Raw genomic sequence first — 12,347 nt, 5'->3', positions numbered from 1 at the left:
CCCTAAACTTTATTGTTGAGGGACTAAAATTTGCACTGCTTAATTATCTCCTTAGGGACAGCTAGTTGCCTATATTTATGAATATTGTAATTGTTGTTGTGCATATTAATTTGAGGAAACAACTGTATCTTTTATTATAACTAGTATACCCACCCGTGCGTTGCATGACGAAAGTTGCACGGTGAATGTTATTCTTAAATAAAATGTTAAATAAAAAAATATAAAAATAAGACATTGTATCCATATAAATAAAATTAAGTTATCATTAAATGCAAAAAAAAAAAAAAAAAATCGTACATAATGTCATACATTTTGAAAAACTTCCCTATATACAACATTTGTAGTAGTAGTATCATCATTTCTTCCATCCTCAGAAAGCAATATTTTAAGTCCTCCTCGACTTCGTACTCTTGACACTGCAACGTACAATTGGCCATGTGTAAAAACTGGTCTTGGCAAGTATAAACCAACATGAGAAAGCGATTGACCTTGACTTTTGTTGATCGTCATTGCATAAGAGACGATCAAGGGAAATTGTTGTTGTTCAAACTTAAATGGCAATCTTGGATCAGCAGGCGTCAATGACATTCTTGGAATCATTTTTTTTTATTTGCATTATCTCCTGTAAGAATTTGAGCTTCCAAAACATGATGTCCAAGTCTTGTTATCATCAATCGAGTTCCATTGCACAATCCATTTGCATGATCAATGTTCCTCAACAACATAACTAGAGTTCCAACCTTCAAATATATTTCATGATTTGGTACTCCTGAACATTTGATGCTATTCAAGAATTCTGGAGTATGTACCTGTTGTACCAAGTCAGTGACTGAATCTGATCTTGAAGTTGAGTCTGAGCTTCTGTATAAATGACCTTCACTTTTGTTCAAAGAAATCATGTACTGATTTACAGATTCAACAACATTAAGTATAGGAGCGAGTATTGCTCTCTCTTGTAGATGACTTGTATCTACATTATAGGTACAATCTGATGGATAAATGGTGTTAACAATGTGCTCAATCGGATTTCCAGACCATTTTATCAAAAGATCTGTTGGAATATCAATATTGACACGACCATCATTCGCACTTCCAATTGTTCCATCACCTATACTCGCAATCCATTTAGCGAACTCTTCCAACTCCACAGCTTCAGCACTGGAGCGCATAGTTTGAAGCCTCATATTTCTTGTCAACCGTAAAACCTTACAATATCTCCAAAGATGTGAAGAATTTATTGTTGCAAAAACAATATCTTGCCTACTTCCTTTTGGTATAACAGGCAATATCTGTCTGAAATCACCCCCAAAAACAATTGTCTTGCCTCCAAAAGGGGTGGATGCACTTGACAGATTGGCAAACCGCATTATATCTCGTAGACTTCGATCCAATGCTTCAAAACAAAGCTTGTGCATCATCGGAGCCTCATCCCAAATAATAAGCTTACACCTAACAATCAATTATGCAAGTGGAGATCCTTGACTAATGTTGCACATGGAATCTTCATTGACATTAATGGGAATTTTGAATCGTGAATGAGCTGTCCTCCCACCAGGCAATAATAAGGACACAATACCACTTGAAGCAACATTTAAAATAATTTCTCCCTTTGACCTAAGAGCTGCTGAGAGAGTGTTCCATATGAATGTTTTTCCCGTACCTTCATATCCATATATGAAAAACATTCCTCCAGAATTTGACTGTGTCGCATTAATAACAGTATCATAAACACATCGTTCTTCATCAGTAAGCTTAGAAATTAAAACTTTGTGCTCATCTGTTAATGCTTTTCGATCATATCTCAATTCATCACTGATCAATTGATTTTGATCAATTTTGAAGAATTCAGAACTTGGATAAGGAATGCCTTCAAACTCTCTCAAAGTCCTTCCAAAACTACTCAACAATTTTTCAATTTCCACAAGTGTATAACACTTGATTTGATCTTAAGTTAAGTGCAGTTCTGCAATTAAATATATATATATATATATATATAATTCTATAATATAATTTAATTTAATTATACAAAAGATAAACATGTAGAATAATAACATAAAACTTTATAATCATTTTACCTGGATGATGCAGCAAAGTTCTTTGATTGTATAAGATATCATCTGATAAATATATCCAGCATGCATTCCAAACATCTTTTATGCTTCCAAAAGAGTCGGACGACAACAATGTGACAAATAACTTTCTTAATGACTTAGCAGATGCCCAACAACTTGCTTCAACTATACCATCAATGTATTCTCTATCATCATTCAACAATCCCATTGCATAGCAAGCTTCCTTAAATGAACCATATACAAACCCATTAACATGAGTTCTTATATCTTCATAACATGTAGGTCCACGTACTATGTTGAGTAAACATCTCAAATAATACATTTCTCCACTCCGAGGAGACAAATAAATAACTCTTCCAATCGAGTACCTTTCTTTTCTCGGTTCCCATGCATTTTTTTTCTTTGCGTGCCAAACAAATCGTGTTGGGAATTCAGCATATGTAAGTTTCCTTGCTTCTGAATATATCTTATTTGCCTCAAACCACGCTAAGAACTTGGTTTGTCCAACTGTAGGTTTACTCAAAACCTCATCTAATATATCCGACTCCGAAAATACTATGTTTTGCTCATTCGGAAGATGAAAACTCAGCCTTTCAATGGGGGATCTTTGTACTGTATTTCAAATCCTAAGATTCGCCATGCAGCCTCACATGGTGATATGTATCTGCAATCATAATACATATTTACTTCATCCACAATCTTTTCCATATGTCCATCATCTGTGTTCTTATAGAAAGATGCAGTAACACGATCATTTCCTTTGTTGATATACTTGAACAAATATTTGATCGATCGGGACTGATTGCTCCATTCAACATTTATATGTGCTCCATACTTCATTAGAAGATATCGATTGTGCGGAACAACATATCTATTGTCCAAAGGCACATCATTCTTCAGAATTATCCTTCCACTATTTCTACCCCTATATACTGGATAACCATCTTCATCAACAGTCGTTGTCTCAATATATTTTTTGGGAAAATATTTTGTGCAACAACCATTTGCCATGCAAGGCGAATTTTTCTTTGCTACTCCACATGGACCATGAAGAATGAAATCATGTACAACTGTATAATACTTTGGATCTGAATCCATGTCCGGTATTTCAGCTGAAATAATTTCGTTGATGCTATCTGCTGAAGGATTTCTATCTTCATTCCAAAGGAAGAGTAGAATATGTGCATGTGGAAGTCCTCTTTTCTGAAATTCAATAGTGTATACAACTGTGACAATACAAATATAATAAATTAATTTACGAAATCACATAAATATTAATAAAATAATATAATGCACAAAATAAAAATGTAACATAAATATAATATTGTATACAACTGTAACAATAGAAATATAATAAATTAATTACTAAATCACATAAATATTAATAAAAACTAATAAATGGGAATTTATAACCATGGGTGCTAGACTATGTAACCTTTATGTCTCTCTATATATAAAAACTAATAAATGGAAATTTATAACCATGAGTGCTAGACTGGTACCGAGGCCTAATTAGGGTTCGCCAATGAAGCCCTTCTTTTAACTATGGCTAAGAAAACGAACCACGACTTTTAGATTCTTAGGCTCAGGCTCTTACGGCAAAAAGTTTTAGTATTTTTAATTGGTAGTTGCCTATATATTTTTTGTATTATTTGGAGAAGTGGGAAGTTGTGGATTTGAACCCTAAACTTTATTGTTGATGGACTAAAGTTTGCACTGCTTAATTATCTCCTTAGGGACAGCTAGTTGCCTATATTTATGAATATTGTAATTGTTGTTGTGCATATTAATTTGAGGAAACATCTGTATCTTTTATTATAATTCACAAACTATCGTATAAAATTAGAGACACTCACAACTAACTTCTACGGATTTCTCGTCATCTTCAAAATACTCCATAAAGTAATTAATGAGATGACAAAATTCACCCCAGAGGCGTGTCTGTGTTGGACAAGCGCTAATGAGTTAATGTCTAAGGACAAAGGTATTAATGTCTAAGGTCAAAGGTCTTGGATTCGAGTCACCTGTGGCGCGACCTTTAAATTTCTTTATTTAATACTGTTAATTTATTTAAAAAAAATCACCCCAGAGTAACAAGTCGTGCACCATATAAAAAATTCTACAAAAATAAATAATACATTGTTTTAAGGGTTAAGTATCAGATTTCCCCCTATCGATGGCGTCCCTATGGCGTTTGACCCCCTAAAGTCAGGGGGGAGAGCTGCCCACTACCTGAACGTGGCTTTTAGGCACCAATTTTCCCCCGTTACTTAACGGAGCTTAACACCGTTAGAATACATGATTTTTTTATTTTTTTTAATCTCACTAATAAGCTGCAGCCTCCGGCGACACCACGCTCCGCCGCGTCTGTGCCCTAAATCCTCCTTTCCTGTTCAAGCGAAATCGCCGGCATGGATTAGGCGCCGCCATTTCTCGATATCCGAGGAGGCTCGTCGACGTTGCCCTCAAGTCTCTCTCTCCCCAAATCACTCTCTCTCACGTATTTACGCCTGCAAGAATGGATGAAACCCAAATTTCCCTCTGAATACACACGCTCGAGGGAGAAAGGGACGAGCCCTAATCCCTCTACGCCGTCTGGGTCTGTCATCTCCGTCACTGTTGGGGGTCGGCGAGCCAGCCCCAAGCCCTCTCCTTCCCAGATTCACCGATGTTGCCATTAAAATCTAGGTGATGTCGTCACCAATAGGTCCCAAATCTAGTGAGGCCAAAGCTCGGTCTCACCCCTCTCTCTCGACTCCCTTTTCATCTTAGTTACCGCCGCTGTCAATTGAGCGGCGAGTCCGCGACGCCACAATGAAGAGTAGCACGACGGTGAAGCTTGAGAGAGAGGAGTGGTGGTGTACAACGATGGTTTAGCAGGGGGTGGTGGGGAAGAGAGAGAGCTGGGGCCCACCTAAATTAAAAGTAAAAAATAAAAAGTATTTATTCTAACGGTGTTAAGCTCCATTAAGTAATGGGGGGGGGGGGGAAATTTGTGCCAAAAAGTCACGTTCAGGTAGTGGGCAGCTATCCCCCCTGACTTTAGGGGGGTAAACACCATAGGGACGCCATCGATAGGGGGCAATCTAGTACTTAACCCTTGTTTTAATAATTATAAGGGGTAATTGCCTATAAATCCCTAACGTTTACACGGAATTGGTTTTTGCACCTATTGTTATTTTTCTTCTTTTAAATACCTAACCTTTAGTTTTTTGTCTGAAAATTATCCGGCGACTGATTTTTTCTTACGCCGGCGTCGGAAATGCCACTGTGGCAGCCGGAATCGACGAGCTGGCAACCGAAATTCTCCACTTGGCTCATTTTTGACATCTGACAAAAAAATCTGAAAAAAATTGAAATAAAAAATACACGTGGAAAAAAAATTAAAAAAAAAGAAAAGAAAAATCACCCCCCCTAATCGTCCTTTCCCCCTTCCCCCACCCCAAACCCTAACTCTCCCTCCCCCCACCCGGCGCCGCCCCCTGCCGCCTCCACCACCGCCGGCGCCGCCACCCACCGCCACCACCACCAACGCTCCACCGCCTGGAGCAAGCTCCAGATCGAGAAGCTCCGCTCCAAAGCCGATCTCAATCTCGATAATTCCCCCACCCACCGCCGCTCCCTCCCCTTTCCCCACCCTCCGCTGCAGCCCAACGCAACCCCATCTCCCGACTCCTCTACGACTCCCTCACATGGAAAACAACCAATATTCCACCTGGTCCCTGCGCGTCAACCCCAGCAGCGACAAGCGCGGAAGTACGACGATAGGGCTTTTAGGTACTGCGATCATGACGTGGGGCACACGGTGGCGGTGGTCGGACTCGGGTGAGATGTTAAGGTTTTAGATAGATTAGGGCATAAGAGCTGGAGAGGTTGATGGGATTGGGCGTTTTTCTCAAGTTCAGCATTCCGAGCAGGCCGGTGAAAGGGAGGTTTTCCCCAGTGATTTAGGGGAATTCGAGGTCGCGCTGGGTTGCGACGGAGGGTGGGGAAATGGGGGGGGGGGGGTTGTGGCAGCGGCGGGTAGGGAGGGTGGTGGCGGTGGGTGGGTGGGGTGGGGTGGGGTGGGGGGAGGGTGGAAAAGATGGGGAAGATGATGATATGACATTTTTTTTTGTTTAATTTTATTTCACATGTTAAATATATACTTAGGTGTCAATTTCGGCTGCCAGCTCGTCGATTCCGGCTGCCACAGTGGCATTTTCGGCGCCGATGTAAGAAAAAACCGGTCGCCGGATAATTTTCAGACAAAAAATTAAAGGTTAGGTATTTGAAAGAAGAAAAATAAAAATAGGTGCAAAAACTAATTCCGTGTAAACGTTAAGGATTTACAGGCAATTACCCCTAATTATAATATCCATATTTATTGCTTAATAATATTTTACATTGATTTATTAAATTTATATTATTTTTATCCTATTTTCCTTTCTTAGTTAATTTTTAATGTTGTTAAAGTAAAATTACGAACTATTAATAATGAAAATTAGTTTATTTGTTTAGAAGATGAAATAATTTTTTTTTTAAATGCATAAAAGTATGTTTTTATATGCTTTTAATGTACTTGATGTTGAATTAATTGAATTGTGAAACAACTATTTATTATATTAAGTGACTGTTAAAAAAATGCATGAAAATGAACTGTACAAAATGCTAAAAAAATAAAACTTTGGGGGCTCCCACCCCCGAATCTCCGTACAAATATTTTCAGACGTCGTAGTTCAACAAATTCCCCCCCCCCCCCCCCCGGTAATGATAAATCCTGGATCTGCCCCAACGTGTATATATATATCCAATAAAATTGATAGACTTCACATTCATAAAAATGTTATAGCTAGAAACTACTACGACAAAATACCAAATCATGTCATAAATATTAAGGAACCCAAACTGATATATAGGCTGTATTGTTTATATTATTATTTGTAAATACACGTTCATAAATAAATAATGATAGCAATTATATGCCCTGCAAACTGATAAAAACATATAATATACAACAAATCGAAGCTGCAATTCTCTTCCCTTTTCTACTGCAACATGAAAAATCGATTCCCATGCTTAGCCTTGGCAAGCCAGCAGTCTGTTGCAGTTATAACTTAGCTTCATTGTCAGTTCAACCTTCGAATAATCCTAAACACCCTTTTATTTAATTTCGCAATCGTTACAAATGATCTACCACATAAATTCACATTTCATTCCGTGTCTCGTTCCATATAAATACTCTAGAAAAATTAAAACGGAAAACAAGTCTTATATTGTACTATAATATAACGACCACCAATTTTTTTTTATCACAAGCTTAACAAAATTCAAGATACACACTCTCTGAATTCTTAATTAATTTATTCAGCAGATTCAGTTGCAAAAAGTTTGCTACCATCAATCGAAATATTAATTACTACTATATATTATGCAATGGCCTTCCATGGTCCCCCTCTTTGTAGGTATATTAAAAGAAGCACCGTACACCAACCAATCTATATATTCATGCAATATATATTTATATATGTATGTAATTAGTTGGTTGATAGAGTTTTGAAAAGTGAGAATTACAGTTGGCTTTATCATGTAGATGACAAAAAATACGGCAGTTTCAAGACTAGAAGGATCCAAGCTAAATCTGTTTCAGCTACCAACCTGATCAGCGCAATGTCAGGAAAATACAAGTTCCTAAATGTTTTATATTGAGGTCTTCATCTTTATATATTCTCTCACAATATGTAGCATAATAAATATACATATAAAAATGGATGTATGTGTAGCAATAAATTTATGAGTATTATTTTTCATTTGGCAATCAACACTTTTTGATATGTATCTCACACATATATAGTATCTTCAAAGAAAAGTAATGTTGAGCACAGTTGTTTCAGTTAACCATGACTACATCACAAAAGTAATTAAGGTCATAGCTATTAACTACAATTATCTTTTCTTATTATATATGCTAAACATGGCTAGCAAAACTTGAGGAACGTTTAAAATACATGTGGCAATAAAGTCGCAATTGGAATAAAAAGTGGAATATATACCATTAATGGAGCAGAAAATTCAGTTTGCACAAAATATCGTCTCCAAAACGATCAGTCCTACATAATTTGAGATTTCATGGAAATAAATACAAGAGTTTTAATTTTTCTTCATGTGTTGATCATGAAACAAGAACTGAAACAAATAATTGTTTCGCATATATGCAGTTTCGAAGTGAACTAATGTATACATGATCGGAATTTTAAAACTCGAAGAAATATGTGCAGCAAATTATTAAGAACACAAACTAAAGCAGCTAGGGTTTCTAACAATTTTAAGGTCGAACAGACAATGAAGCAAAGGCTAACTGCAAAAACGCGACAGCTCACTTAACAAGAATATTATGGAAATCACTTACTTGTTTGATCATCTCAAACTTCACGAAATCACTTACTTGTTTGATCATCTCAAACTTCACGATCGATCGATCGATGGAAAACCCTAAATTAATATGACAAGTACAAACCTTGGATAAATTAAAATTCCACAAAAACTGGGAGATTTATCCAAGTTATATAAGCTTGTCCCAGCTGATAAGAAACCAATCAAGATAAGATCTCTATGTGTGTGTGTGTGTGAGAGAGAGAGAGAGAGAGAGAGAGAGAGAGAAGAGAAAGTCATGGAATCAGAGGCTGCATCGTGTTGATTGTTGATGAGTAGAATTTATAGGCAACACGAATTGAATAAAGTTCCAAAGATGTTTGGCTCGTGTGGAAATAATATAAGTGGTTAAAATCTATGCTCTCACACGTGTTAGAAGCTAGGTTTGACCGACGGGTGAAGATTATAGTTTATGCCTTTGTAAATTCACATTTTCACCAACCCATTATACCTCAAAATGCATGAAATTTTTAACATAATCTATGTATTTATTTGTGCGTCGCACTTCTTCAACTAATTAGCACACATACGTACTTTGCATTAATTGAAGGTTATTATTATTATTATTGTTAAATTTCTGACTACTACTTTTGTTGTGGTTGAACGCCTTTCCATTTATAAGCAATATTTAAGTACAAATATTCCCCAATAAAAACATTATGAGGTACAGATGTGTTAATTAATTAATTAATGGCATGTAGTGACATTTTTGAAGCTAAATTTTCATATTTGATTCGAGTAAAGGATGTTGTACTTTTTTTTTTTAGAGTAAGGATGTTGTACTTGTACATGATAAATGATGGTACTCGGCTATATAATTGATCAATATTATATTATGCATATACTATAAAAAGGGGGAATTATAATATGTTATAAATCAAAAGATTCATATTGGGGCATATATATTTTACCATAAGATTCATTATACGCTTCACGATAAATTTTATATTTAGCCCCAATGTAGAAGTCCGGCCCAGCCCAAGACTTTGTGTTATGAGTAATAGTATTAATATATATATCGATATTATCTCAGAAATGTATGTATAATATCCTCAATTAGTTCCCAAATTAAATACGGATTATCAAACCGAGAAATTGATTAATTAGTTTATTCTAAGCATTCATAATTTTGACATGTCTTTTGCGCGCGCTCCAAAAAGTATTGTGCCCCAAATTGGTGATTTGCACTTTAAAAAGACTCTTGAGTTTCTTTAACAAGGAAAAAAGTAAAAGAAATAGAAACTACAAATTCAATTAAAGTGAAACCTTTAAATGATGACAATGCTGGTCATTCAGATAACAAAATACAGCTCAACCCCCAAGAAGCAAGTTGGGAGTTCTGAGTAAGCACGCCGAAAAATGGTCATCAACATGAGACAAGAAAGATAATTAACTTCCCCAACTTTCTTCTACTTGACACTAAAAGATAAATAAACGAGTTTTGTTAAGTCCTTCAATTTGATTCAAAAGGATATTTCTCAAAGAATATATGATAACTTATTTAGGTTATCGCAGTGAATCTCTTTCAATTTGATATCCACGCCCTTAGTTAACTTCGATATATCACGCCAATAAGACCTAGATCAAGTGACAAAGTTGACACATTTGGTTCAATCCCGCCGGCGTGCAGACAATTTTTCCATTTTCGTGTGGATGTGATTCCACACGCATGTGGTTATTTTCTCACTCTTGCGTGGTGTGTAGAGGTTCAACCTACGTGCGAATTACTTATTTAATTATATAACAAATAACTCTTGTAATTCTAAAAAAAAAAAAACTCTCATATACCACAAATGGAAACTATATATGGTATCGTTACTACCGTACAATTTTGTGCAAACCCATTTCAAATGAAGCATGGAGAATACAACTTAATAAATACTGCATATTCAACCATCATCAGATCATTGCATCATCAGAAAATCTATACATAACTTAAAAAAATTTCCTTGGAGAAAAAAAAATGGTAAAATTAATTAACAAAGTAAATCTACAATTATATATTACCTTTGGCAAAATTTGAAGAGCTGGTCCCGAATGGCAAAGAAGACAAGTGAAGCTTTCCGAGTTCAAAAATGGTGTGGCCTACTGGTGATACGACGACGACGACACATATTAAAGAGGTCGATGATGAACTCAAAAGAGTTAATGGAAGCTACTAATTGTTGCACCTATTTCTGGGGCCGACGTCACTATATATCATAAGGAGTTGGTGTCCATGCAAAATCCTTGCCAAATTATCAGTCCTTGCTGCTTACCTAAGATTCGTAGGCTGCTCGACCTTGGATTATCATTTTACCAAAATTGGGGGATACATGTATTCACTCCACCTTACTGAACACTAGAAGATTGTAAAAACTAATTAAATTAAATTCTTATAAATTATTTTTGGGGAAACATATAAATTTCATAAACTCGTACACCAAAACAACGCTCAGAATTAATCCAACAGTATTTAGAGATAAATTAACAGCTAATATTAATCTTGAAAGAGGGTAGGTGACATCAAGGACTCGAAAATGGAGAGTAAAATTGTACGGCTCAGATTTTCACCAAAAAGGAAAGTACTAGTATTTGTCTCTTTCATCCTCACAAAACTTCTGGTCCGCTTATTTATCAAGTATACGGACACAAAATAATTTAAATCAGTGTCAGTTTTTAGGACTGTTAGGTGAGTGTTAATTTCTGGTTATTGAAAAACAATAATCATAATCAGCAAATTGAGAGAAATTAAATCCAAACATTGGTAATAAAAAAGAAGAAAAAGAGTAGGTTTTGGGAGACGTTACTCAAGGTCGAACAGACAATGAAGCAGAGGTTAAGTGGAAGCAAGACTGCTAAGTTGACAAGCATAGCATGGAAACCACTCGCCTCATTTCATATCCCCACCGCCGCTTCGCTACTCCGACATGGGTATATAAAAATTTTCATTTTTTTAACAAAGGAGGCGATGAAATTGGAAGAGAAATAAGGGGTAATATAATGTAGAGGCTGAATTCCATAATGGCCTGCCAACTGCTGGACTATCTACCAGATTTTAAAGGCAATTTCAGACATTAGAAAATTTAAATTTATATATTAGGAGACGGTTGGCTCGTGCGAACCCAATTCAATAATTTCTCATGCGTGAGTGCAAAAAGAGTTTGACTGACTGGTGAGATTTCAAAATAAGGGTTCTAAATTCCCCACCTTCCACAAACATTTCAGTGCGATTTGAATTTTTTTTAATTGCATTACATAATTAAACATTCTGTTTGATTCATTTTATGGCATAATTTGCATTTATCATTGTTTAAATAAATCCTACTTTCGGAACACCACGACCATTCACTACATTTGAAGTCTTCTAATACATATAGTATTTTTTTTCATGTGAATATGGTTTTGTATTTAATGCCGTCATACATCATTGTACGAGAAAGTCCAGGTTAGCAGCTGTTTTACCATAAAAATATAAATGATGCATATGAACGAATGTGGACAATTAAAATTTCTTTCTAATCAGCCCAATCTTCCTGTAGAAATTAACTTCTCTTTTCTTCATTCCAACTAGTATGCCCTCCCATGCGATGTATGGAGCAAAATATATTTATTTATTTTTAAAATTTTAAATTATATAAAAACGTCAAATTGTTATTATCTATGAGTTAGATTAATTGGTAGCAAAAAAATATGTTAATTTAAATATTAGTATTTGATTTAGAAAAGTATATAATAACAATATTATGAATTTAATGAGTATTGTATTATAATAATTTAAATCAATCTAATTTTGAGCAAACAACATTAATAATTAATATAACAACATTAATAGTTGTCATTTAATATAACAATTTTGGGCACTTAAAAGTCCAAAATATATTA

At 35.5% G+C, this 12,347-nt stretch overlaps 1 pseudogene; it reads right to left on the bottom strand.

Moving 5' to 3' along the window:
• Positions 1–204: 204 nt before the first annotated feature.
• Positions 205–11,539, bottom strand: LOC130986486 (uncharacterized; annotated as a pseudogene).
• Positions 11,540–12,347: the final 808 nt, after the last annotated feature.

Source organism: Salvia miltiorrhiza, chromosome 5, assembly GCF_028751815.1.
Source record: "Salvia miltiorrhiza cultivar Shanhuang (shh) chromosome 5, IMPLAD_Smil_shh, whole genome shotgun sequence".
Classification (NCBI taxonomy): Eukaryota; Viridiplantae; Streptophyta; class Magnoliopsida; order Lamiales; family Lamiaceae; genus Salvia; species Salvia miltiorrhiza.
Note: the sequence above shows the minus strand (reverse complement) of the source record. Positions and strands in the feature narration are given on the sequence as shown.